This window comes from Amblyomma mixtum, chromosome 7, assembly GCF_055824585.1.
Source record: "Amblyomma mixtum isolate Tamu chromosome 7, ASM5582458v1, whole genome shotgun sequence".
Lineage (NCBI taxonomy): Eukaryota > Metazoa > Arthropoda > Arachnida > Ixodida > Ixodidae > Amblyomma > Amblyomma mixtum.
This window is the reverse complement of record NC_143018.1, coordinates 12,593,733-12,621,391: the sequence shown is the minus strand read 5'-3', so window position 1 is coordinate 12,621,391 and position 27,659 is coordinate 12,593,733. Positions and strand designations below refer to the sequence as shown.

The window sequence follows — 27,659 nt, the reverse complement described above, 5'->3', positions numbered from 1 at the left end:
TGAAGTGCTTAGACATCACGCAGTACATGTGGCTCCTGCATTTCGCCTGCATCGAAACGAGATTTCCGCGGTCGGGATCGAACCCACGTCGTTCGGGACAGCAGCCGAGTGTCATAACCGCTTAGCCACCGCGGCGGCCAAGATGATCTTTCATATGAGAGATAAGCACAAATCGGCGTAAATTTCGAAGTGAACATTTATTGAAAATAGAACAGTACAAGAAATGTGATTGTGTAGATGAGAATGAACATAATTGCAAGTGACCGTATCACTTACGCGTCACGCCCTACCACTGTAACGGCCTCAGGGCCAACAGTAATTGCAAATAAATAATTTGGTAGGAGAGAGGGAGGAGATAAGGTGATAAAAACCTAATGTAGATTCATAAAACTATGACTGGAGAATGAATGTATGTTACGCAATGACATTATATTAAAAGTGAGACAAGCGGCGCTGACCGAAAAGGAGAATATGATTAACGTTTCGGTGACAACCTTGCCTTTGGCGGGAGAGCCGAAACGTCATTTCATTGCTCTCTTCGGTCAGAGCTGTTCTTTTTTCTTTATTTCTTCTAATGCACCATCCAGACCATACGGGCTTCTGTCAAACACTTAATAGCAGGCCATGCCTTGACATAACACTGATTTTCCAGAGTCAGTAACTATCTTGTCAATAATGGGCAGGACATGAGTCTTACCGAAGCCTATTGTTTCCACTGACGTTAGCTTAAGGGCTGGTTTCTAGTTATAGAATTTCTACAGCGCGCAAAACCGAGCAGGGCACCTAATAAACCCGTCATTCCAAACACGACCACGACGCCAACAAAGACCCAGAACGAAAACCGGACGAGAACTTGCAAGAGAATGTCGCCGTCTTTTACACGACGATCAACGCCTTCCGATTCTAAGACTGGAGGTTCTAGTGACGTCGCTTCTGTCGTATTCATCGCAGAGGCAATTTGTGTAGCAACGATATCTCCGGTAACAAAACCTGTTGCAGGAAGTGCCTCGTATGAAGCCATCACAATGTTCGACAGGTTCGATGTGAGCCCATGGCCATTTCCGACACGGGCGGCAAGGTATGCATGTCTGCCGAGGGCACTGTCGTTGGCAGTCGTGAAGAAAGTGTCGAGGAGGGATACAGTGACAGTGTGTTTGCTACCAGGCGGAAGGGATTCTAGGTCGCCGTCCATGACATCGCCTTTGCAGATTTCAGTTTCATTCTCGAAGCCCGTCTCCAAACTGTCGTAATCCCTGCTGGCTCGGATTTCAATGTAGGCAGCTGTAAGGACAAGAAGCGCGCTCGAAAGATGAGAATACAATCACATTGCAAGAACGCTCGCTAGAATGCCTACCAGAAGACCTTACGTGTAGCAGTCAAAGACGAAACTAAATCTAGTTAAGCTACTTACACTGGCAATAAGATTAAAAGAGGAAGAACTGAAGTCCGTGTAGGGATTGCAAAGATGTTACATGCCTTAGCTTGCATGAAGAATTATAGTGCCATTATGGGATCAAGAGAAGTTTTGTTGCCGGAGCTCATCCCGTGGAAGTGACCAGAAATGGCAGTTAAAAACGCGCCCTGTCAAGAAGTTACGAGATATTAATCTATTAGTGATAGTATAAAGGCCTTGTATAATTGGCACGAGATCTTAGGCAAGCCCGGATAAGAAAATTGCATAGGCTGTGTGCACCTATTTGCCCAACTGCTTTGCCCAACTGAAGAGGAACTGCAGGACGCTTTTATAGGAAAACTCCAGAAGGAACTCTTCGCCAGGAGACAAGACAGCTCTTTTCTAGCGACGATTGCGGCGTACACTCGCATTTTGCATCTGGCTTAATAGCGGCAATAAACGCCATATCTTAGGCCCGTGGCGAACGATCAGGATGAGTATGCAAAACATCCTTACTCATTCTGCTACCACAGCCTGCTGATGACAGTGTGGTAATGTTAGAAACTGACTGGAACTTGTTAGATATATATAAAAACCTATGCTTTGCTGTAAAAGTGCACGCAAGAAATCTATATTGGAATATAAAGTATTACAAATCAGCCACTTATTAAGCAACATTTCAGATCTGGAGGCAAACAATCGAACAAGTATAGCACGGGTATATCGCGCGCCTGGCACGCAAAGCTCACCGGTTCCGTGGGTCATGTGAGCGCCAGGCCATGTCCAAGAGAGTTTAACGTGCACCGTGCCGTTGTCTCCAGGACGCACATCTTTAATGGCCAGGTCGCCGACGCCACCTGGAGGCACTTGCTCTTCTTTGATGTCCTCAGTGAGTTGGAAAGCCCCTCCGAGTGCGACCCTTTGAAAACCAGCGACTTCTTCCGTTGTTGTAGCAGTATGTCCTGTGACGTCCATGTTCAGTTTTTCGACCATTATGAAGTCGTCCAGCGGATGCTCAGATGCAGGAAGTGGGGAACCTGCACATGAAATGACGTTAGTTGAGTCGGGAAAAGATTCGAGCGAATAAAATATTCATACATCATATATCTCAACTGTCAGATTTCTTTATTGCCGGTGAGCTGAAACCCGTTCTTTGAGCTAACAGGAGCGCACATTACTACCGATCAATGTGATTTAAGGAATGCTAAGGAATACTACTAGCCGCTTTTTTCCCACACAAAGCCATACAGAACAAGTACTTGATTAACCGCAGCATTTGCGATACCACGAAACGCATTCTTGGCAGAACGTGTGACCTTTGAGTTTCAGTGGTTCGATATTAAAACCACGAATACATTGCACAGGTACACCACTGCTGGTGGTGGTGGTGAAAACTTTTAATTTCTGAAATAGAGTTTGGGAGCCACAGAGTGGCCACGCTACATGGTCGGCGTCCCTAGTCCGGGACACCGCATGACAATGCCCCGTCTCTAGCCCGTTTCACCAGAGCCCTTTGGGACTCAAGCGAGGAGCAGTTGAGAAGGGCAGTCTCCCATGCCTCTCTGGAAGGGATGGGGAAGGGGGGAGGTGGGGATTTCGAGTACATGCCCACACCATGTGGAAGATATCACAGGTCTCCCCACAGTGTGGGCATCGCCCATCCGTGTTAGGATCGTAATGCTTTAAGATTGCAGGACAGAGTAGAGTACCTGTCTGCAAGCGCCTTAAAGTTCGCTCCTCCGTCTTACTCAGCCCCTTTGCAGGGGCCGGGAAAAGGCGGTGGATGTCGCTATAATGCGTTATAATTTCCTTGAATCGCAGCAGCGGCTGGTTAGTCTCCGAGCCAGAAGAGCTGGGATGAGGAGCCCGGTGAGTAAGCGCTCGGGCAGCCGCGTCAGCGGCCTCATTACCTCGTAAGCCCTGGTGGCCAGGAGCCCAAATGATTCTTTTGGGTGTTGGATCAGTGGCAGTCCGTCTTAGAATGCAAGCAGCTAAGGGGGAGATCTCCCCTGCCAAGTAATGATCACATGCTTTTCGGGAGTCCGTAATGATGATTCTCGAATTGGCGTGGGCGGCAGCAAGCGCTATCGCTACTTCCTCGGCTCGCATTGAATTCGGGGCTCGAAAAGAGAGTCCATCAACGTGCATTTCCTGGTGAACGACAGCGGCCGTGTAAAATCCCGTGGGCGATGGGCCTGCTACGTCTACATAATATACACCGGGTCGGGAGCCGTGTTGTCTCTCAAGAGCCCGAGCCCGCGCTTGTCGCCTGTTTACGTGCATGTCGGTGTCCATGTTACGAGGGAGCGGGGATACCCAGAGCATATGGCGCCACAGTACTGGGATACGCTCCGCCTCCTCTGGAGTGCAGTCGTGTTGGATGTGTAAGCGGTTTAGCAGGCGGCGCCCAGGGGCCGTCTGCATGAGCCGCGTGTATTGGTTCACGAGGTGGGCCTCCCGCAGCTCCTGGTAGGAGTTTAGCACCCCCAATGCCTTGAGTTTGGCATTAGAGGTAGCCACCGGGAGATCCAGGGCTCGCTTAGTTGCCTTGCGGATGACGGCGTCTATTCGCGCCTCGTCTTGCTTAGTAGTGCGGAGATATGGCACGGCGTAGAGGATCCGGCTAGTCACGAAGGCATAGACGAGCCGAAGCGCGTCCCTGCCCCGCAGACCGCCCCGCTTGTTGGAAACACGGCGGATCATGCGCCCTACCTGTTCGCCTACTCTCTTGAGTTTCAGAATGGTGGAGTCCGGTCTGAGTCTGTGGTGAATGAAAAGGCCCAGAATACGGAGCTCCTCCACCTCTCTAATAGGACCTCCTGACAGAGAGATGTGAATTGCTGTCCTATCCTTTGGGTTCGCTCTGACATGCAAAAGCTCTGATTTCGCTGGAGCACATTGGAGCCCACAGTCAATGGCATACGCATCGACTATGGAAGCGGCCTGCTGAAGGCGGGCCTCCATGTCCCCAAGGCTCCCCTCAGTGGTCCAAATTGTAATGTCATCTGCATACAACGCGTGTTGAATGCCTTCCACCCGGGCCAGTTGGCTTGGGAGGCGCATCATAGCTATGTTGAACAGGAGCGGTGATAACAGCGCTCCCTGAGGGGTACCCCGTGTTCCCATCATGTAAGGGCCGTATTCCTCGCCCTCAATCCGAAGAAAGGCCTGGCGATTAGTCAAGAAATCTCTTACATACGCGTAGGCCCTAGCCCCACAATCGGTAGAACTCAAGTTGGCCAGGATGCTTCCGTGTTTAACATTGTCGAAAGCTCCTTTCAGATCAAGGGCGAGGATGGCTTTGTCATTGTGTTGCATAGTTGTGGGTCGTATTACATCCCTGTGCAGCTGGAGAAGGACATCCTGTGCAGACATGTGGGGGCGAAACCCGAACATGGTAACTGCAAAGAAGCCCTTACTCTCCAGGTATGGAGAGAGGCGATCCCGAACCATCGTCTCCATAAGCTTGCCCGCACATGAGGTCAGTGATATGGGCCTCAGGTTGTCCGTATTCAGGGCCTTACCTGTTTTAGGGATAAACGTCACAAGTGACGTTTTCCACTCGGGAGGGAGTGGACGCCCGTCCCAGATCTGGTTGATGTATTCTAATAAATGGAGGTAGGCTGAGTCCGGTAGGTTCGCCAACAGGTTCACTGTTATGTGATCCCGTCCCGGAGCCGTACCCCGGCGCATTTTTGCTAAGGCCGCCTTAAGGTCGTGCAACTCAAAAGGGGCATCAAGTGTTTCATTAGGCCTGCCAGAGTACATGTACTCAGGCCCAGGCGGGTCCTCCGTACGACAAAGATATCTGTCGCACAGAGTGTCCGCAAGTTGCGCCGTCGTACCTTGATACCCTTGCAGAGCCCGCCGGAGCTGCTTTTGCGTCTCCCCTCTCGTTTGAGAGGGGTCGATTAGACTGCGAAAGAGACGCCACGTCCCCTTCGAGCTCATCTGATGAGCTGCGGCGTCGCAGCGTGCTATCCAATTTGAATCTGAGAGTTCGGCAGCATACGCTGCAGCTTGCTCTGTGAGTTTGACTATGCGGTCGCGTAATTTGCGGTTAGTTTTCTGCTTTTTCCACCGTTTAGTTAAGCTCCGGCGCGCCTCCCACAAATGCAGGAGGTGGGTGTCCACTGCGGGGATCTCTTCGGTGGTTTGTAGTGTTGTGACGTGTTGTTTCTGAATGTTGTATATGTGGTTAGCCCACTCCGCGTAGCCGCCGGAAAATAGTACGGGAGGGATAGTGCGATTTCGGAATTTGTGCCAATCGGTCAGCTTGGCCTGACCCCATTTTTTGCGCGCTGCCTTCGCCATAAGTGTAATCCGGAGAAGGAGGTGATCGCTGCCTAGAGAATCTCCCAAGTTCTCCCAAGCAGCCGCTCTAGCATTTTTGACGAGAGAAAGGTCTGGACACGTGTCGCAGGTTACCGAATTCCCCACTCGGGTGGGATACGCCGGGTCCGTGAGCAACGTGAGGCTGAGGGTGGAGATGAGCTCCGCCAGCTTACGTCCTCTTGCCTGTTCGAAGTGGTAGCCCCAATGAAGGCTGGGAGCATTGAAGTCTCCAACGATCACTAGAGGCTCTTTGGCTGCCATTTTTATCGCGCGAAGGAAGATTTCATTAAAAGTTACGCTCGGCTTATGCGGAGGGCAGTATATGTTGAGGATATGTATTGACGGGTCGCGGCGTCTGAGAGGCAGTACCCGGACCATTGTATATTCTTGCTCGGTACTCAAGTCTAAGTCGACCTGAACCCCGGTGTAAGCCTTATTCACCAGGATGCACGTAGAGGGGCCCCCCTGAAAGGTGCTGTAGCCTGATAATTTAGCGTCTATGCCGGGCTCCTGCAGGGCAACGAGTGCCGGCATGTCACCTAGGGACTGCAGGTAGAGCTGGAGGTGTGACCGTTTTTTCCAAGCCCTGAAACCCCTGCAGTTCCATTGAATGATTTGGAATTTTTCAAGGTTTTTATCATTCCTATTAGATGTGCTAGCCATGTTGTTCTATTTATTTACGGGGGAGCGGTCTAGCTCTGGCCGGGAGCCAGCGCAACCCCAGCGAGAGGCCGCACCGACCCAACAGCTGCCGAGCCTGAACCGTGTTCCTTCGCTGCCTGGCGGGAGGCTGTCTTACGTTTGAGGTGAGGGGAATCGGAGCTAGTGGCGTTCTGAATTTGGGTGCTGACCCAGGGCTGCACGGCTTTAAGGACCGAGTCAGTGACCTGGGCCATAAGGTCGGGAATTGCTTGTGTTAAAGCTGCCTTGAACATGTCCTGGAAGGACTCGCGGACTGCTGACATGATTTGATTCGGGAGGGCCGCCACTTGCTCCTCCAGTTGCTCGGTTTGGCGCTGCAGTGCCTCTAGGCCGGCGACGCGACCAGCTGATCCAACTACCGTGTCCCCGCTCTGCCGCGAGACGCTAGTGAGGCAAGATGTTACGGATGATCCGTCATCCTCGTCATCTGGCTCAGCTTCTTGCATTGGTTCGGATGACCCGGCCTGTTTGGCCTCTAATTCCTGAATTTTGCGCGCTAGAATTTGGTTCTGGCGCCTGAGCTCCTCTACCTGCTGCTGTAGGGCGGTTTCGGTAGGGGAGGGACGGGTAGGGCAGGGACGGGTAGGTGGCCCAGAGACTGCCCTACTCCAACTGCTCACCTGTGATTGGACGGGTGCCAAGGGCGGGAAGTCCCTGGCGTTGAGGACCGGGGGCACCGCCTGGGTCGCGGACTTGACAGGTTTCGATGTGCCGGGTTTGGCCTTGATTTCCTGATCGGCTGGCGCTTTCTTGGCCTTGGGCGGAGGAGCCTGCTTGGGCCCCGTCTTTGTCTTCGGTTTCGATCCGGATGGGGAGCTCGGTTTGATGGCTTTCCGGAACCGCCCAGCACAGCCAGGAGCTCCGGTAGGGTGGCCGCCTCCGCAGATGAGGCAGCTCGGAACACAGTCATGTTCCGCCGGCCCGTCAGGAGTGGCATCGGGAACCTGGACTCCACAGCGTTTGCAGCGTCCCGGCTGCGGTCGCGGGCACGCATCGGCCCGATGGCCCACTGTGCCACAGCGGTGGCATGCTGGCACTGTTTTCTTGTACAGGCGAACAGGGAGCCGTTCGTAGCTGTACAACACCGTCCGTGGCACCTTGGTCCCCGCGAAGGTGATCACCGCAACCGGGGTTCCCCCTAGCTTGCGCACAGACACCACATTTTGTTCCGCACTGAGTTTTCTTTTAACGCTTTCAGACGTTTCGTCTGGCGAAACAGTCACGACGCCTCGACAGAACGCACCGGAGAGTTTAGGGTGTCCCCGGAACGGTAGCTCGCGTTCCCCTACCGGCAGCACAATATCCCGGAGTAGCTTCTCCGCGGCGTCGACTGATTTCAGTGCACATACAAGGACGTTTTGGTCCCAAACGGGCCACACCGCAAGTCCAGCATTTGCGTCGTCCCCGAGGATGCTGCGGACTGCAGCGCCGGCTTGTCCAGGACCAAACGTTGCCTTGAGGTCGACCGCGATTCTTGGTTTCAGCACAACAACGGCGTGTTCTGCGGCCGCCACCGGAGTTGCTTGGAGCTCTTCGAGGCTGCGTTCAGCGCACTCCCGCCCTGCGTATGCGCAGAGCTAGCCGGTGCCTGTTGCTGGGTGGCACCAGCACCAGCGTCCCTCGATGCCGCTGCCGCGTTCTTCTTTCCGCGCCAGACGCGGATCATATTGCCACGTATCATTGTAGTGTTTGTTCACGCTCAAGGCTGTAGGAAAGGGTTGTTATCACTTTTGTTCGTGACGCGAGAAGCGACCAGTCTAATCTCGATTGATCGCAGCCATGAAAGGCTGCATCTAGGTTTTTCGAGATTACTGTAGATGATCTTGTCCTGCTATCTGGAAGTTTCCTTGCTGGCTTTAAATTGAGCGATGCCGCTAGCGGAGGACATTCGTAGTTCGACGACTGACGAACATGTTTGTTGCTTACGCCGCCGCCGAGTGATTCAGTTCTTTTGCGGGCGCAAGTCAGCCCAAATAAAGAGCTTCGTTTACAAGACTTCTTGGTGTCTTCTTGACCGCTGGACTGCCGTCACTACAACGTGACAATATCTTGTAGGTAGTCGTCCTCCGTTGGTAGAGGATCTTCGCCTTCAGTCGTATCCTCGGATTGATGGGTATCCATTGTTACGATCTGCAAGGACTGCGGGTCGTATCCGGTGACTTGATTTGGAGCCGCCAGAGCCGAGGGATCCCCGACCGGGGCCATCGCAGGCCCCGGCACCGTTAGGCTTAGCACCACCGCGGCGTGACGAAAGCTTCAAATGACCGAAAAGTGGTCGAAAATTGGCCCCACCTTAACAAACGTGGTGTAGACGGGTGCCGCTGAGGTTCCTGGAGACGATAATACCAGGCTTGCAGGGGAAAAAGTTGGTGTATCGCAATTGATTGCGATTTGTCACGGAGCCGACGCGGTATGCGACCGCTCCCGTCACCGACGCTAGCGCCCCCCCACCACTGCTGCTCCAGCCTGTACTCCGTTAACTGTAGAAGCGAAACTAGTAACAGAAAACTCACTCTTGGACGCAAAAGACATCGTAGTTCCCAAGACGCTACCGGAGCCAGCCGATGGGTAGGCCAGTCGAGTGCCGTTCTGGTTCGTGATGTGTGCCGTGACTGCGTATCTTCCTCTGCCGGTGAACTTTGTGAAATAGCCACTGTAGGTGCCGTCGTCAGCATGGTTATCGGGGTCTAGTTAAACGAGAAAATGAAAACAAAGCCCGGTAACTCAGTATCATGAGTGATAGCAATTCTCGAACCCCTGTTTTAAAACGCAGCCGGCTTCGCAAAGATTTATGCCCAGACGAACTGAAGTAATGTCGAGCAGAACTTTTCGCTGGGCTAGTTGGTCCATTCTGACAGGCTCTTTCCTGTCACTTCCTCGTTTCGCCTTCGGGCTTCTTCTTTCGCGCTGTTTTCACCAATGTCATAATGTCGAGCTTCGTCACTACTGTACTATTTATGTGAGGAAAAGGACCGCTTACTGACTCACCGGTAAGCATTATTAATCCCCAGGTCACACAGACTGAAAGGGACCGTGAGTAGAGCTAGATATTTTTAATATATATATATATATATATATATTTTTTTTTTGAAGCAAAATTCGATAGTTCGGCATTTCATGGCTTTGTTGCCACTTGGCCGGCAGCGAACGATGCATTTATTTCTAAGAAATTTGGATTCGAAGTTTTTTCCGCCGCTCTGATTCAAACTTGGGATTCTCTTATGACGACACACGACTAAGTGACGTGAAACATGACGTAACGCAGACTACGTGATTTCTGGCGGCCAGCAGTGCGGCCTAGCAGCAGCCGAAAAGAAAGCTACAGCCAGCTGCACGTTGAAGGCATCTATCGGCTATTGCGGCCGTCGCTACCGTCGCTTTGTTTACGTTTGCAACGGCGTTTTGCCAGCGTTACGATGGATCCCGTTCTCGAAGTCGTCAGCGAAGTTCTCGCAAATAGACACCTTTAGCATACCGTGTACCTTGTTGCCGTTAGCGTAATATCGGGAGCCGGCCTACCGCCGGTGAGCAGGCGCTGATTGGTCCCGATGCTGCAGGCGCGCGCGTAGCTGCGGGGTACGTGGCGCCATCTGGCTACGTCAAGAAGATTTGCGCATGTATTGGCTGCGCCTCAGTGATTCGTGAAATCTCGTATCCTAGTGTTGCTAGAACTATTGGTTCTAGCAACACTGTTTTGTCCGATGACGTCATCACGCTTGTAATTGCGAGTTTGGCCTGTGGCGGCGATACCTGTATTTGGTTCTTGCTCTTTTCTACATTACAATAGCTTTGTTGTCAGTATGAGTGGCGTTTTTGTAATCAGGAGCTGGTATTCTGGCGGTACAAGCCAACTTCAATTTCTCCTCAGTGTCCCTTTAACAATCTAAGCAAGAACAAGAAAGGGTAGAATAGAAAAGAGGGCAGAGAGAAAAGATAAATACGCCGTAAATCGAACACTTGTTTAATTTTGGCCACCTTGCTTGTTCCGATACGTGGCGTTCAAAGAAACAAAATTTAAACGAGAAATACGAGCATAACCGTATGTCTGCTGTGGACAAGTTTCTGGTAGCGTGAAGAAAGCAATAAAATCAGGGGCTGACTTACTGACCAGGCAGACCCGACTTACCGGACTTGCTTACATGAGTGGATTTACTGGACAGGACTAACTCGACTGTATTATTCAAATGAACTGGCCTGAATGTACTGGACTTCTTGGGCGGGACTGTCTGATTGTATGATTTACCGATTCAGTATTTGAGCAATAGTCCCAATAAGTTCAAATTTCGCATTTTTGGAATTATCACAAATAATTGCCTTTATCTAAGGTTCAGAAAAAACAATACCGAGACGCAGGTCGGAAGATCATTCACGTTTATTCTGGTAGTCGTGTATAACAAACGACAAACGGAGAAAAAGTTGACAGCGGAATCTCGCGAGTTGTTTCACCGTTGTAGCTGAGAACTTGTCAGGTCGTGCAATTGTTCCCACGAGAGGGCAGACAAAAGTGACTGCGTTAACACGACGACGGTGACAAAGTGCTCACTCTGGAGATAATCTGGGTGCAGTTGTCCACGGCAAACCAATCGTGCAATGTTTTACTCAAACGGAACTTCACTACCGCCACAAACGCTTTAGATTCAGAGCCTGTATAATGGTGTAACACCGAATCGAGTAGGAAATGTTCAGCTGAGACTCCAGATATCGCTCTTACCGTTTCCGTCGTCGTAGAGGCGAAGTGTAGATCTATGTGGCTTGTTCGGCCCGTAAACTTCGGCAAGAACGACGGCGTCGAGAACCGCCTTCTTCCCCTTGGTGACCTTCGCGTAGATGATCGCTTCCTCAGGTCTGCTCACGATCATGCTTCCGACTTCACAAGTGACCCGGATCGGCTCAGTGCTGTCTTTCCTGACCCTGGAGTTGACTTGGATTAAAACCTTGATGTCAGCTGAGCTGGAACTCTTCATGTGAAGCTCCCACGCTCCAACCTTCGGAAAACAAAGCCAGCACTGCGAAATGAGCCTGCAGAGCACTCAGCTATTCGGTCAGAAAGACACGAATAGGAAAGCGCGTACTGTGTGGTGGCAGTGCACGTTAAAAAAACCCCAGGTGGCCGCAATTGACATGGAGGAAAAAAAACTGAGGAGGGAGCGTCCGGCGACAACCTTGAAGCCTAGTCTTAACAAGTAAAGATATAGCAAAAAAAAAGAGAGTGTGTCCCCCCCGTGATCGCACCACGTGATAGCGTGCGGTAAAGTCTAGCCCCGTTGCGCGCGCGCATGCGCCGATTAGCGCGGTAACTGTAGATCAACTTCCTTGCTGTAGACGCCCGCGCCGCGGGTCGCGCATACGCGCGCACTAAAACATACCGGAATCAAAACATAAAGGACCGGCTCGGAGAGCGAAAAACTGAGGGAGAAAACGACTTCAAAACACTCAGCTTGCGAACGCTGGCAGCGTGACGTCATGCTCCCTCCTTAGTTTTTTTTCCTCCATGGCAATTGACCGAGCTCTTCACAACGGCGTCTCTCACAGCCTAAGTCGCTTTCGGACGGTAAACCTCCCAAAACCAAAACAAGCAACTACATGGAAAGCATGCTGCATTCTATGGATCCGCGTAATGGATTACAAAATTAGTGTCAGGATATTTGTAATAACTATTTGTTACACGCTTGCTACACATCGGGATCATCGTGGGGATGAAGCGCGGTAAAGTTCTTGTACCGCCTGTGATTTGAATATTAAGAGCAGTGTATACAAATTTAGGCGACTGCAGACACGTCTAGGATGCCCCACCGGTCCGTACAATGATTTGTAAATTGCGGTGTAGCTCTGAAGAGGTGTCCGTGTATACGGCTCAATTCAATAACAAATAACACGTCAATAACACGTCAATAATTCAATAACACGTCTAGGATGCCCCACCGGTCCGTACAATGATTTGTAAATTGCGGTGTAGCTCTGAAGAGGTGTCCGTGTATACGGCTCAGTTCAATAACAAAACTGCCGCCTTTTATACTGCGTTTGTCGAACGTATTTGCAGCTCCTGGATCGCGACACAAAGAGAAAAAGCACAATTAGGCAGCTTACCTGCGCCAAACTCGGAATCGACAAGGTGATGCGAGCCCCATGTCCACTGTGTCGGCAGGCTTCGCATTTGTTTCTGTCGGGGTCAACAAGCCACGCTTCCATTGGGAGATTTTCAGTACTCGGACGTGTCACATACACCCAAGTTCCATTTCCCACATCAGCATCCAGTAGGAACTGCCTCGTTGATGACAAGTGGAAGGTTTGTGCGTCTTGCATTATCTTTAGTGCGAACGAAAACAAAGAACATGGAACTAGATATAAGCCAGTTCAAAAAGGAACAGTTTTTAGTGCCGCATAACGTCCCTCTTCTATAAGATGGTTGAGTGGAATAGCGAAAAGAGAAAATTTAGTAATCTTTAATTCCAGTTAATTTAGTAAGTAATTTTAGTAGTAGTAGTGAACGGCATATGCGATGAAGTGATTCGTACAGTGTGATGGGGTGGTAACTTCGCACAGATTTCATGAATAATAGCACCGAGAAATCTCACACCACCACCAGAAACTAAAAATTCTTGTCCGGTGATCTATAAAAAGTGCATTTTGGCGCACTGTAGCGTACGCTACAGTGCGCAGAAAAAGCACATTAAGAAAAAGCACATTAAGTGCTTTTTCTGCAGCAAATTCCGACACTTCGTAAATTACCTCATACTGCATTGATCACGGTATCACTCCGGAAGCATCGTTCCCGATTGTGGGACTGGCGCAGTGAAAAATAAATATGTGATGGCTATCTAATAATCTCACATCACCTGATTTGATTGCCATGCCACTTGTATTTCCTTTTTACCAGCCGCCGTTGCCAATTGGTTCGATTCCGGTCGCGGAGGCCGCGTTTACATGAAGGTGAAACGCAAGGCGCCTGTGTACTGTGCGATGCAAATGCACGTTATTGATCCTCATCTGGTAGAAATTAATAACGAGCCCTCCACTACGGTGCCCCCTATAACCTCTGTCGCATTGGGAATTAAACTCCTTATACCATATGGCATACCATATCTTTTTCTTCCTTGACAAGGTTGCCTTGCATGCTTCTGGAACCAGATTTGGGGTCATGATATCAATAAGATATGACTTTATATCAAAACCTTAGCGTACCAATAGAGTCCGAGGAGCGTGGTCGCTCTGCGCCGTGGAGGCTTCGATGAAGGCAGTCTCAATTCCGAGTGCAAGGTCACCCCCGAGGTCGCGGAAGGCGTACGCTTTACCCCTGGTTGCGGTTGCGAGGTCTTCGAGCCTGTCGTCGGCCTGCACGCCTAGCGCCAGTGTCGTGACGATCGCTTTTGACCTGGCCACTCGTGGCAGCATGGCCGAGATGCTGGGATGCCGGTTTTCTTGACTATCACTCATCAGGATGATGACCGCGCCTTCCGGAGACTCGGTATCCGTGGTCAACAACTGAAAGCACCAAACAGTTGTACTTATTCTCGTACCTTCGCGGCCCGAGAATAACAATATATCCTGCATTGATTTTAGAGGGAGAGAGTGCGCCGAAGGGGGTAGAGGACAGGTGGGGAGGTTAACTATACTGGTGTTCCGGTCGGCTGCCTCGCACAACTTAAATTCCCGATCTCTCTCAAGAACATATATTCTGCTTTAACGAAGCACAATCAATTTATTGTTCAGCATATGAATGCTATAAACGGGTACAGTAGAGTGGACGTTAGAGCGGAGTGCACAGTTAGAGTGTACAGTAGAAGCCGAGATACCTCACGAACTATTCACTGGGTGTTTTGAAAAGGTATCCAGAGAACTGAATTCGGAGGAGTTGGGGATAAAGTCTAAGGCGAGTACCTTAGTAACAGCCGTTTGGAGATGACACTGCCCCGCAAAATAAATCAGAGGCCAAACTGCAAATCATGATCGTGGGCCTAGACAGAGAAATGGTCGCGTTAAACATTATTGTGAATAAATCTAAAGTAATGTTCAATACCTGCGGAATAGGGTAACACTTTACGATAGGCAGAGAAGCAATAGAATTCGACAAGAAATACATCTGCTTAGAGAAGGTAGAGACCGCAGCTCTGGACCGCTACGGTGATATAACTAGAGGAACAAGAACGTGGTGAACTGAATTTGGCACGCACTCCAAGATCATTAGTGGTTAGAGTACAAACGACGCTAGTAATGACATCCTAGTCGAAATCAAAAAGAAATAGGCGTCGGCAGGGCATGTAACTCGAAGGCAATAATAACGGATTGGCGTCAAGGGTAAAGTTGATTACAACGGAAGGCAACGTAGCAGGGGGTGGCAGAAAGTCAGTAGGACGGATGAGTTTAGGAAGTTTGTGGGTATGAGTCGGCTGCAACTGGCAGAAGAGATGTGTAATTGGAAGGATAAAGGAGACGCTTCGGTCCTGCAGTGGATGTAGTCAGATGATGCAAGATGAACATATGAAATCTGTCCTGTGGGGTTGTAATAGGGGGGATAAATACGTTCTCCCCACTGAACCGCGGCTGACAGTTCAACACCGCCGGACCTCGCTCCGTGATCGCGTACGCTACTTGCTCGTTGTCCTTGCTCTGAGGAACAAAGAAACGGTAAGAAATCGAGGACGTCTGACTCTGACCTTCATGTACGGACGAGATAAAATCCGCGACCCAATTCATGAGAAGTGGTGTTTGAACTTTAAAATGCTTTGTGACCAGTCGATGCCCACGAGCGCCGGCAAATCGCAATTGCCGGAAATACGATAACCAACAAAGCGACAATGAAACAGCAGCAGAGGCGCGGAAGCTGCCTCTGAGTGGCTGACGGGAGTTCTACAGCGGCCACAACCAATGCGGCATTGCACGGTGAAAAAAAAACAAGAACTCCATTGTAGTTCTGACATCGATAGAAGCCAATCTGAGCGGATGCACAAATGACAGATAGAAGGAGAAAAGAATGAGAAAATGGAGGAATTAAGAGAACGAAGATAGGGAGGAAAGAAACACATGAAGGGTTCTTCCCGCAAAGTGTTCTAGCAAGCCGTAGCTTAGTTTAACCAGTAATTCATTTAGCGGTGCTCTGTAGTTCAGCCGCAGAACAATAACACAAGGCCGAAGCGGTGAACGTACCTTCAGAGCTCTTCTGACGCCACACCCGATGCAGGTCGGCCCGTTGGCGCACAGCCTCTGTATGGCGTCCACGAACCCCTTTCTTGTGGTCGCATTCACAGGCATCAGCCTGTGTGGCCAACTTGGCTCCGTAGCTGAATGTAACGACGGCCAGCCGCCGGGAGCAGTCCACGATGTCAGCAACGTATCGGGTGGCTGCTTCTTTCAGAAACTCGATGCTACTGTGCTCCTATAATGAAGAAAAAAAAAAAGAGTGCCGCCGAAAAATGAGCAAGGATCTTGCAGAGAGGTATACTATGGTTCTCATTAGGTGTGCACCGGTCTGCGGTAATCTTTTGCCAGACGTTCACAGCATGCTCCGCTAACAGTTTGTAAAAATATGCCACTGATTTCGCTCTTGTAGCTGTAGGGATATAAATCAACTTGATAAAGACTCCACAGTGACGTTGGCCTTGGTGCTGAAACATTGAAGTTAGGGCAACACTAGGCTATCCAGACACGTTCACTGCGACCGCCATGACATCTACGCATCAATGCAGTCGCGGTCACCCAAATGCTGGAAGTATAACTGAAAGGTGAAAGCACGGTCTCGAAATATCGGGCCGTTGCTGCTGCGCTCTTGGAAGCGTGACCTTACATAAGGGTGAAAAACCGGCTGTCAGTTTTTTGTATTCGCTGTTAGTCCGACTTGTAACAAACTTGACTGAAATTTGCGCCCAGGCACTACAGCAAAGGAAGACTGACTCAATCCGATCCGGCACTTACTGAGCGCGACGAACTAGTGATGAGGAGATCACTACGGGAATTTCAATTTTAAGGCAGAGAACTGAATACGGTAACAAAGGCATTGGGAGCGGGGGGGGGGCGTGATGGAAAGGTGAAGAGTGGATGTAGAGGCTATTTGCTCACGTCGATTCTGCTCGGACGCGGACAACGAACACCCGTCCTTTTTCTGTCGTTGTTGCATCCGTCAAGTCCCCTTGCATTGCTTCTCCCACTTCCGGAACACCGCCCACGAGGCAGTGTCCCAGCTGTGCCTTGCATGGCTGGTTGGGTCTTGACTGAACCGTTTCGCTGCAGCAGATATACAATACGAAGTTGTAACACGACAGAAGACTGCAAAATAGACTGTAGGAAGCATACAGTGGCAAGATGTGCGAATATTTGCTCATAACAATAACTTAGCTATATCATAGCAGTCATATCAATATCTGCTTGTTTTTAAATTGTAAGTGTCGCAGCTCATCTCGGAGAGAAGTGACAAGAAAACTTGCGGTGTCACAATTGCAAAAGAACATTAAAAAGCACGTCTCAAAGCGACCGTCAGACGATATCCACATGGGGTAAAAAAATAAGAAACCGGCGAGCGACAGGAGTTCTATCAATAATCACCGCAGCGCAATCATATTTGAGCTAGCTTCAATAAAATATTAAAGGGGAAAAATGATGCTCCTCCTTTGCCCCCTGAATTTATGCACGCCGACTGGCCGAAAAGAAATAGATAAAATAGGCTAGGGCTACAGAATGACAACTCGCTTCGCTAAGAAATAGGATGGAAATTCTCACATTCATGCTGCCCGAAACGTCCAGGACAAGCACGACCCGCGGAGCGAGGTCATTACTTTGCTGCACCTCCTTGAATGACACTTGGATGCGCTTGGAAAGGTTACGCCTGGGAAGCCTGTAGATGAGAACGAAAACCTTTTAAACCCGTTCCTTAAATTAATGGTTGATCGAATCCTATATTATGTAGATATTTTATAGCGATGATATTCATAGCTTTAATGTTTATACTAACCTATGTTTTTTGAACCTATGATAACAAAGACCATAACGCTTAATTGTCTATTGGTTATCAAAAACAAGAGAACCCTTGGATGCGGTAACGCTTCACCAGGTACATCGCGCCATGACTTTTTGTGGGAAGGGACAAACAATGCTGCCTCAATTGTGGTTTAGAAAAACGTCGAACTATGATATAGCAGTAATAAATACGATCAGTTAGCAACAAACATTCGCATGGCAAACGGTATCTTAGGTGCTTTTGGTTAAACTATGCGTCACAGATCTGCAACTTCGCTGCTCTCTGGTTACGAATTTGCATATCAGTAATACGGAAGCGACGGAAAGTTACTGCGCCATCAAGCCGCGCTAAACATCCATCACATTGGAACTGAGAGCGTGCACGAAGCATTAGACTAAGAACATACTCACATCTGAAAGTCAGCATTTGAGGCGATCACCTGCCACGTAGATTTCCCTTTGCAAATGGAGTTCTGCTTGTTAGGAGCAAATCGGTTGTGATGTCGAATACCATCTCTGTTGTCACAAAATCGGCTCACCTGTGGACAAAGGAAAGTGATCAAGATTGTCAGTCTTCTGCCTCAAACCTCTTTTGTTCTGCCTCAGCGTTGTTGTAATCAATGAATGAATTGCGAAACAATGCGAAACTGAAACAATGGCGATCGGTGTCTGTGCAACCATATATAGTTATGTTATAAAAGGGTAATATATGGCGAAATAAAGCCTATATGTCGAAATAAAGAACGAACTTCGCCAGTAGCGACTTATTGCCGCATTCTGAGGAAAAGACACTACATACGCTTTAAGAGCGGTTTCTATAACCAAGAAAGGGGTGAAAAGAAAAAATGGGTGCCATATAACCCCCGGCTGATTTCGCGATTAAGCTGCGGCCCGTCGACAAGGACTTTTGGGAGAGGATCACAAATGCTCAGACACACCGCCATTCACATCTAAAGATGGCTTGTAAAGCTTAGAAGCCACGAGTTTAAATCGAGCCAAGATAAGTGGCGCCAAGACTAAGACTAAGCCATGACTAAGCCAAGATAAGTGGCGCAGTCCTTAGTGTCACTTTTAAAGTAGACCAACGACCAGCGCGCCCACAGCTGCACTCACATTGGCGGCGTAAGGCATGAACATGATGGAGGACTTTATGCGGTCTCCGCTCGGGCCGTGAAAGCTGACGAGGCAGTCCTTGGAAAGGCGGCACTTCTCGTCCGCTCTGCAGCTGCCCCCCTCTGCAGTGCGGGCCGTGAAAGTGATCCGGTCCGAGCAGGAGTTTAGCTTCACCTGGCAGAGTGATTTCAAAAGGGGAGGAAAATAAAATAAATGGTAATATGCCTAAATTAAAAACGAGATGCATCACTGCACGCTTAGCTGGTGGCGATAAAATCGCACGAGACTCGACGAACCGGGAAAAAGAAGAATATTGAGCACGTACTCGGCCGCTTTGCGCAGTATCATGAGGAAAAAAATCGGAGAGTGTACAGAAATCAAAAATGAATATAAGTTCTAGAGTGATGGATATAAGAGTTTATTATGGACTTAAAATTTTATTAAAAGTTACGAAAACTTGCTACTTGAAAACATCGAGTCATCCATTTTGAACTGTTGCGTTGTCGCAAGATCTGATGTCTAAATTTTGTAAAAATACATTAGGTTACTTGGCCGGCGGTTGAAACCTCCCAGGCCAGTTGATAAGCATCTCAACGTAATAATACAGCTGTTTCAGAAATCTTAGGTGTAAATTGTGTCCACTTTGGACGCCCTGAAAGTTTAGAATACAAACCTAGGAACAATATTTCTAGAACTAGCTACGAAAATAAAAATTTAGGAGTGAAATTTAAGCTTTTTAAAATTTGTGCGAGTGGGAATCATCTACAGGAATAGGAGGGGTGAGGCTACATCAAAACTTGCGTGCTAGGTTTTCATTGCTCTCAAGATAACGCCTGCTGTCAACTACGCGAAAATGGAGTCATTTGTAGTAAAGGTACGCCTCTACAGCTTATTTTACTCACCTTTCCACGGTGGCAGTAAGTCAAGGGGTACTTGCTGTCGTCTCGATTGCCGTACTCGTCGAACACGCCGTACCTAAAATGGGCCCACTCGTGCACGAACACGTACGCTGGGAAGATGTGCCACGATTACGTCACTATGGTGTCTATTGATAGCTCAATATTCTGTTCAATTTGCAATTTGTCGCGCTTCGTTTAAAGCCGGCAAAAGACCGAAGCAACGACTAAAATATGCAAGCACCAGATATGCTCGCTCTCGTGGGTGAACTGCATGCTGAAACTGAGGTACCGGCTAAGAGCTTAGATGCGAAGCTCATTTCTCTTTTATGGGACGTGAACGAGTGGTACAGTGAGCGAATGGCCGAACGAGAACGCTGGGAGTCGTTCATTGAAAATGCATCGTCCGCACAAGTTTGCTGGTTATGGGTGGCAGTGAGTGTATGAACCCAATAAAAACGCACCAGGAACCTCAGGAAAGCAACGGACGGCATAAAAGTCTGTAGAAGAGCCCTAGCTAACAAGACAGTGAAGCAGCAGTAAGGACTTTTCATCATTCACTCTACAGCGGACATTCAGAGGAAAACAGATTGAGCATATCGTTCGTCCTCATACTCCAAAAAAGTAAGAGCAGAATCCAACGAGAATGAGTGCCGTATACACTTACCAGGATTGAGCTCCTCCCGAGTTGTCGCGTTGCTGACCTGCGCCAGGAAATGCGGTGTGAGTTGGATGAAGTCTCCTGGGTGCCCGCAAGGCCTAAGTTGCTGCGTGAATGGTCTGTCTCCATGTGATGCCGAGGCCAAGTCAATGCGCACGTCGCTTAGCTGGAAAGAGCTCGACGATCGTGAACGGGCGCTATCCCGCTTCGGCCACGTACTGGGAATCTCGATGATTACGTGCTTGAAGTATACGTGGCCATTGGTGGCCCGGTGCAGGAACTCGGACGAAGACCGGAACAGCGCCTGCGGAAGTGAATCTATCTTGCTTTCAATCGGCACGAGTGAGTGTAATCTATGAATTTTGAAGCAAAGTCTCCGTTTAAAACAGACAGGCAGGCCGATCGGTGACTCGTCGCAGTATGCAAGGGCAATCATGCAAGCAAACGATAACATAGGCAAAGAGAAAGAGAGGCCAACGCTTAGACTTGAACGAAAGTTTCCTGCTTTGAAACATCAGGTAGACACTCAGCATGATAACCACGTGTACACAGCGTACACGAAAACAGTCATTCAGTAAGCCTGCTACGCTGGCCTATGTAGAGCATTAAATAAAGATCATTATCATCATCAGCCTGACCATGCGCACTCCCGGACAAGGGCCTCTCCCATGTCTCCCATAGATACCGGAACTATTTTAGTGCCGCAAGGATGGTCGATAACGCAATAATAGTTTCGTCAAAGCTAATATCAAAGAGCTCCTAGTTTCTGTGCACGTTTTTTTTTTCTTTGCACCTAATCCTACTCAAGTATTTGCACGTAGCTGCGCTTTCAGCCCGTTTGAGACTCAGGCGTGCACCCGTGGCGGTGGCGACAATGGTCTGCCTTTATAGATACTAGTGCTATCACCTCCGACGCGGAACCCGGTAGCCTTAGCCTGTAGCATAGTGAGGCAACCACTTTGGCGCTTAAGAATTGCTTGAGTACAATACAAGGATACTTGGGACAAATCGAGGGGCTCGTACCTTGATATTCTCAACGATGGACTCGCTGTATGGAACCTGCCTGCCGATGGAAACCAGCACGTCCCGGTACCCTCCATCGTTGACGTCGATCGTAAGTGAGGCCGCCAAACTTAGACACAAAAACATTCGAACAGCAGCACCCAGAGCTTTGGCCATCTCCCTGAGAGAAAAGAAAAAACGAACAAACCGGGTAAATTGTAGATTATGCCGAGTAGGTCTGCACCAGTGAAGCAGATTCGAAAGTAACAGCAGGGATAAATTACGAAACTTCAAAATAAATGATGCCTAATTAGAAATCGAATATGACTTTTGAAGGTGGGGCACGATGACTTGATGGGTATTGAGTTATACATTAGAAGAATTCTCCAAAATTAGACTTGGCAGGCTTTAAGACAGCGATAATTAATGAACTGATGCGAGTAATGACATTTCTGTGCCCAGATCAAAACGTGTGTGGCCATAATTCTCCACCTAGCGCTTATAACATACGTGGCATCCGGTATACGCCTCAGGTATTAACGAACATTTCTATGCTGGCGGCATCTTAGTAGTAAGAGGCAAAGAAAACAAATTTAATTCACCTTACAGCCAGTTAAAAGACGTAATGGAGGGGAAGAAGGAGACATGGCCGAGCGCGGAGTAGAACGAATGAAATTGTATTGAAAATAAGAGGCAAAATACTTGCATGGCTTCATTAATGAAGACATGAAAGGTCAAAGCAAGTTAGATATTCAGATTCTAAAATATTTCATTTAAAAATGTTTTACTCCTACCAACATTCGCTTCTTCGAGGGAACATCAAAACGAGCTCAGGGCAGCAAGAATGCTTTTTTCGAGAATACTTCACTGAAACCATTCACATAGTGACCAAATGGCTCTTTTTTTTTTTGAAAAACAATCGGTAGTGGTCACTTTTGTGGTCTAGGACGTTTTATGTGGAATGACCCAAAGCAGACGCCGCACTGAGACTTTACGCGTTTTATTTTAAAGACAGCCTTTCCTGTGTAGTGTTGGTTCAACTAGCAGCTTTGTTCTAGATTCGAAAGCGAGCAGTATGTACTGCGACAGTCTGGGTGCTGACAATCTTAGCGCCAAAACGCCTCGATGGGCAAAGGGGCGCAAGACTTCATAGGGAGCATATAGTGATAAAGCAAGTATTCGTACAGAAGCTTATGCGAATTCTATGCCCAATTCCCATTCTGTGCCAAATCTAATCCTCATTTTATTCTTTTATTTCACGACAAAAAGTAGCGCTCAATCCGACAGGACAAAAAAGACACCACATGCGCTAACTCGTCTGATCGAGGGCTACTTTTATCAAATTTTATCTCCCTCCACGGCAGGCGGAGCCAGACTGATTCCCCAAAGTGCGACGGCGGCGGCCGCGGTGTTTTTGTTGTGAAAGCAACACCACGCGAGTGGCTGAGCCATTTCGCAGAGCTGATCAAAGGCCATACTGCGCATGCGCGAGGAGCAGTGACGTCACACGGCGCACAGCTGGCGCGCCTCCGCCATCGCTGTGCGGGTGACTCGGAGGTGCCGCCGCCGCGCTCGCCAGTTGCGCAAGCGCAGTAGCGGCGCATCTACAGCTAGCATGCCGGGGCGCGTATTCGCCAACTGCAGCCTGTACAGCCACAAGGCTTGAAACCACGGTGAATTGATCACGGTGACTGAAGATTGTCACAACGGCTTACCTAAAAGGGATAATAAATCCTCTTAAATGGCGTTATATGCCACTAAGCATCACGATTTGCGACCTAAGAGGGAAAAAATGGAAAAAAAATGAAATTAAAAAAACAATAAAATTACAGTACAGAGAGCGGAGTCGAACGGCCGACCTTCCATACGCAACACGTGCCTCTAATCCACTGCGCCATAGCGGCGATGTCAAGCCGTCGTTCTGAATGAATATTTATAACCAGCCTTAATGTGGCTGCTACCTGCCGGTGGGCGGCGCTGTCATCGCTGGCTGTACCGGCTGCATTTGGCGAACACGCTGCCGGGGCCGCCGCCGCCGCCGCTGCCGCGCGCTCTCCATCGCCTCGTTGCTTTCGCAATCTTCCAGGTGTAACCAGAGCTAAACCATTGCCAATTTTTCTACACCAAGCTTCTATGATAACGCTTAATATTTAAAAAAAAATAATACATGGTGCCCCACGATTGCCGACCGGGCACCTATAGCATGCACCTTCCGCGCACAACATCAGTGCAGAGTACTACGAACTGATTAGATAAATGCGCTATTTTATGCCACCCGCCTGGTTTCCAACAGTGGTCACTGCTGTGATGTCAGTACTTTCTTTTTACAGAGACTGCATCAGGAGTTCATACGACATCAGCTTGCTGCCAGTAGGCGGGGATGCTGCTGTAACAATTCCTATTTTTTGAATGCACGAAGTGAAACAGGGTTTACGAGCGTGGTAGCAATGGAGCACAGCTTAGTTTGCTAATACAAGGAAAGTGGTTTGGAAAATGAATGCAGCGGGTAAATCACTACACAGGGTAAATCACTAAACCGTGGCGAAGTGTAGTCTGAGTGGCGCTTTCAGTTGGCTACAGCTTAAAGTAGTGTGCGGAAAGTGTCACGAAACGCACGACGAAGCATTGCTGTTTTTGATGCAAGTCATCACCTGCGGGGACGCGACGTATGTAGTACACAGAAAAATCACCAGCATACGTGACCAATGCACGCATTAAGGCAGGCTGCTTCGGATAGCTGCGAGGACATTTGCGAGGGCCTACGCAGTAGTTCAGCGCCTGACTGTCAAAGTCGGCAAAACAGACGAGAAAAGGCCACTACCACGTTCTAGAGAAGTGCCCTAGTGACTGTGCAGGCACCAAAGCGACATGCACACTCAAGCCCTTGAGCACGTCCTGTTTCCGCTGCTTAAGGCAATATGAACATAAAACCCAGAGTTCATAAAACAACTAACCGGAATCGGCCGAAGTACTCGCTCGTGAAGACTGCGCTGCGTCGATGACCAGTGTAAGGGAGCTTCTTGAGGAGTGTCCGGTATATATGTCGCCCGTACACCCAACGTCTGTCGTCACCAATCGCACGAAAAAACGTAAATCGCCGCCTAGAGGCCATCATAAGAGACCGCTTATCTAACATCTGGGGGGGGGGGGGGGGGGGGGGGGGGGGGGGGGGGAGGGGGGGGCTTGCCGATATTTGACGAAACAAACAGCGTTTGCGCGCCAGTGACTGAAATAATTCGCCACGATGAAAGGCATGGTATTATCAACAGGCCCACCAGCTATATATCGGCAAAGAGAAAACTAAAGCGACTGAGAAGGAAGGTTCGTGCGGCCCTGTCGATGCGCGATAGCAAGAAACTAATCGCATTCCAAGATTGCTGAGGAGTATAAGTAATCTTGAACTAAAACCTTACACTGACATAGCTGTAGAAAAGAAACCAGAGCAAAGATTAGGACACCGTGGAGGCGTCCTGCCGTTCCCTATAGCTTTAGCAGAGTACCAAAGTTTTTTGCAGTCGCATTCCAGTCTTCAATACGCTGTTCTTGGGGCCTTGAAGGCTGTAAAAGCATGTCAGAGATCCACAAACAGATGCATGGAACACTGCGAAGCAGAAGAAATTTGAGCGCGCGCACGAAAGGATTAAAAGCGCTTTATATCTAATTTGAGGGCCTTTGCTGTGTTTCGTAAACTCGGGCTGCCCACACAAGGGACAACGCGCCGGTCTCAAAATGCCAAAATATAAAAAGCTGCTCTTAGGTACACAACACATGGCGGCCTCAGACGGCTTTCCACCTGACTGCGAATCTTCGAACATAACCAAAAAAAAAATTGTGAGAACACAGCGCAATGTAGAACCATAAGAGTGACACACAAAATACGAAAAAGTCATTTTATATGGTAAGAGATGCCCTAGCTTTTTGGGTATAGAAATAAAACTGCTCTGAAATAAATTGTACTGGTAGAGAGCACGTGTGTGTCTTCTACATTTCAAGTCACTCTTTGACCGATGCCTTGCGCTGTGTTTTAACAATGCAGTAGCAACTATCCTGTTAGCTCGCTTGTATAAAAAAAAAATGCGGTGTTCAAGTCCAACGTTCTAGAACAAAAATTTTGAAAGAAAATTGTAAGACTCTGTTATGGATATATTGAAGGTAATGGCCCACTCTTTATTTCGTTTGAAATGTTTTTTTTTTTAATTCTCTCTTTCTTCTAGAGTGCTTCCATCGATCGCAGTGAGCTGTGGAAAGGAAAATGACAGGTGTAGCGCTAAGGTCTAGACAGGAAGAGAGCAGATCAGGTGATCGGTGGTCCATCGGACGACACATCACACGGCGCATCACGCACATTTCATTATATCCACCTTTATTGCACGCTTACTATTATGGGTGCAATGAAGTGAAGTAGCAGTCACTGACCATAGTCGAAAAAAGAAAGACGTTTCGAAACCCGTACGGGTTTCGAAACGTCTTTCTTTTTTCGACTATGGTCAGTGACTGCTACTGGTTTCGAAACGTCTTTCTTTTTTCGACTATGGTCAGTGACTGCTACTTCACTTCATTGCATCACCATGCCTGACCAGACGGATTTCCGTCGAACTCTTGATTACTCTTATGGGTATGTCTTTACACTTGACACTCTTGCGCACTTATCTGATCTCCAGAATCCATCGACACTCAGTTCTCGAGATGGCTCGCGCACAACCACTTGAACAGAAGAGTGGCATCCGCTACACGCGCACCGCTCTGTTATCTTTTCTCCTCCACCTTTTCACGGTAGCCACCCGCTCGATCGTTTCAGTGGGAGCCACACTCAAGTTGCACATTCCTCCAGCCCTGTCAGAACCTCCCGTCCTCCTTCGTCAACCTCCTTATCACCGGTCGCCACCCTCCAGATTTTTTCCTGTGGCACGTATTTCTCACTCTCCACTTTCCCACCTGCCCACTGTGGTAGATGAAAGGTTCAGGGAACGACATACACTTTATTTTTACATGCGGGCTTAATACTGCCATGTTAAAACGCCATCACTGCACTGAACTAGGCTGAACATGTGACAGTGAAAGCTTGAAGCTTTTCTGGGTGCTACTGCAAACAGAACAGGGCTCCTAGACCAAAGCACTGATGCGACTTGGGGTAGATCCTAAATAATTCTGAAAATATCACTGCTGAAGAGAAATTTCTGCTATAGTTGGATAGGAATCAACAACGAAGCGGCTTTTCGCCGTCAAAGGACCCCCCTCCAGCTAATCGTGGTGGTTGAATCTCATGACCCTGCTAGAGCGATAATGCAGGGAGTGGCAGATGAAACCCTCTGTCCATGGTTGGGGATAGTACCCTCCCTGGGTTGTCACGCTAACAGGGTTGAGAATCGGCCAACTCCACTGGGGTACTTTGACGGGAAAAATCCGCTTCTTTCTTTAGTTGTACCCGACCATAGTAGCCTGCAGCTTAGAGCTAAAACGTCAACCTTCTGTCATTTAGCTGAAAACAGTCTAAACTGAAAGGCCAAATCTTTTATAATTACTAAAGGACTTGTCTCGTGCGCCGTCAGAATCCGCTAGCAAATGCAGTGGATCTCAGCGCTGTATTTTGGACTGTCCTGCGTTATACTCTATCCGAATCAACTCGTAGAAACACTGAATTCATATAGCCTTTTATTTCCAGCATTTGCTAATCCTGATGCGTACAGGAACGCAAAAAAGATATGCCCTGAATGCTAAAAAAATGTGCCGTCATTATTCGCCTTGCTCACTGCCGTTAGCCGAGAAACAACAAATACTACACGATAGATTACTTTAGTACTTTTACTCGAGAAACAACGCTCCTCTTGCAAAAGGTAGCCGCTTCTCCACGCTGGTGTAGTGGCTTTCTTTATTGAGACCTTGCTTTTACTACACCGAATGATATTGTCGAATGTACTCCTAATAAAGGACCCGCCGCGGTGGCTCAGCGGTTACGGCGCTCGGCTGCTGTCCCGGAAGACGTGGGTTCGATCCCGGCCGCGGCGGTTGAATTTCGATGAAGGCGAAATTCTAGAGGCCCGTGTACTGTGCGATGTCAGTGCACGTTAAAGAACCTCAGGTGGTCGAAATTTCCGGAGCCCTTCACTACAGCGTCTCTCATAGCCTCAGTTGCTTTGGGACGTTAAACCCCAATAAACCAAACCAAACCTAATAAAGGTACAAGTTTAAAGCTTGTATAGCACGCGTAGAGTGGTACGTGTTGGTTATTTTTCGTTCTTTTTGCTCGTCAAAACATACTCTTTGCACGCTGTATATACAGTAATTTATTTCTGCGATACCAATAAATCAAGCATTACGCTTTCGAACGTATAAAATAGCACTCATGAGAAGCAGACACCAACAGAAAGAAAGATCAAGCAAAAAACGAACAAGCACAGCATTTTCGAGAACTGTGAAGCTAACAGCGCACATCGAAATCAAACTGAACATTACTGTTCCAAAAGCTGAGACGTCGCAGTAGTTGGACTTGCGGTAGCGTTTCCTCATACGCTCATTGGCTCCGGTGGCTCATCCCGACGTTTTCAATCAACTTTTTGCTCTTTGCAGAAAGCAAAAAATTCAACAGGTGGCAGTGACGACTTAGGTGTAG

The 27,659-nt window shown here is 48.7% G+C and overlaps 1 pseudogene across 1 annotated transcript; it reads right to left on the bottom strand.

Moving 5' to 3' along the window:
- Window positions 1-249: 249 nt before the first annotated feature.
- On the bottom strand, window positions 250-21,196 carry LOC149335046 (calcium-activated chloride channel regulator 3A-1-like; annotated as a pseudogene). The gene is made up of 14 exons (XR_016283998.1): window positions 21,071-21,196; window positions 20,054-20,351; window positions 19,393-19,499; window positions 18,491-18,664; window positions 17,789-17,916; window positions 17,141-17,255; window positions 16,484-16,648; window positions 15,575-15,803; window positions 13,613-13,912; window positions 12,518-12,736; window positions 11,142-11,415; window positions 8,944-9,117; window positions 2,143-2,430; window positions 250-1,281 (listed from the first exon to the last, which is right to left on the bottom strand). The product of XR_016283998.1 is annotated as a calcium-activated chloride channel regulator 3A-1-like (transcript).
- Between the last annotated feature and the right edge of the window lie 6,463 nt (window positions 21,197-27,659).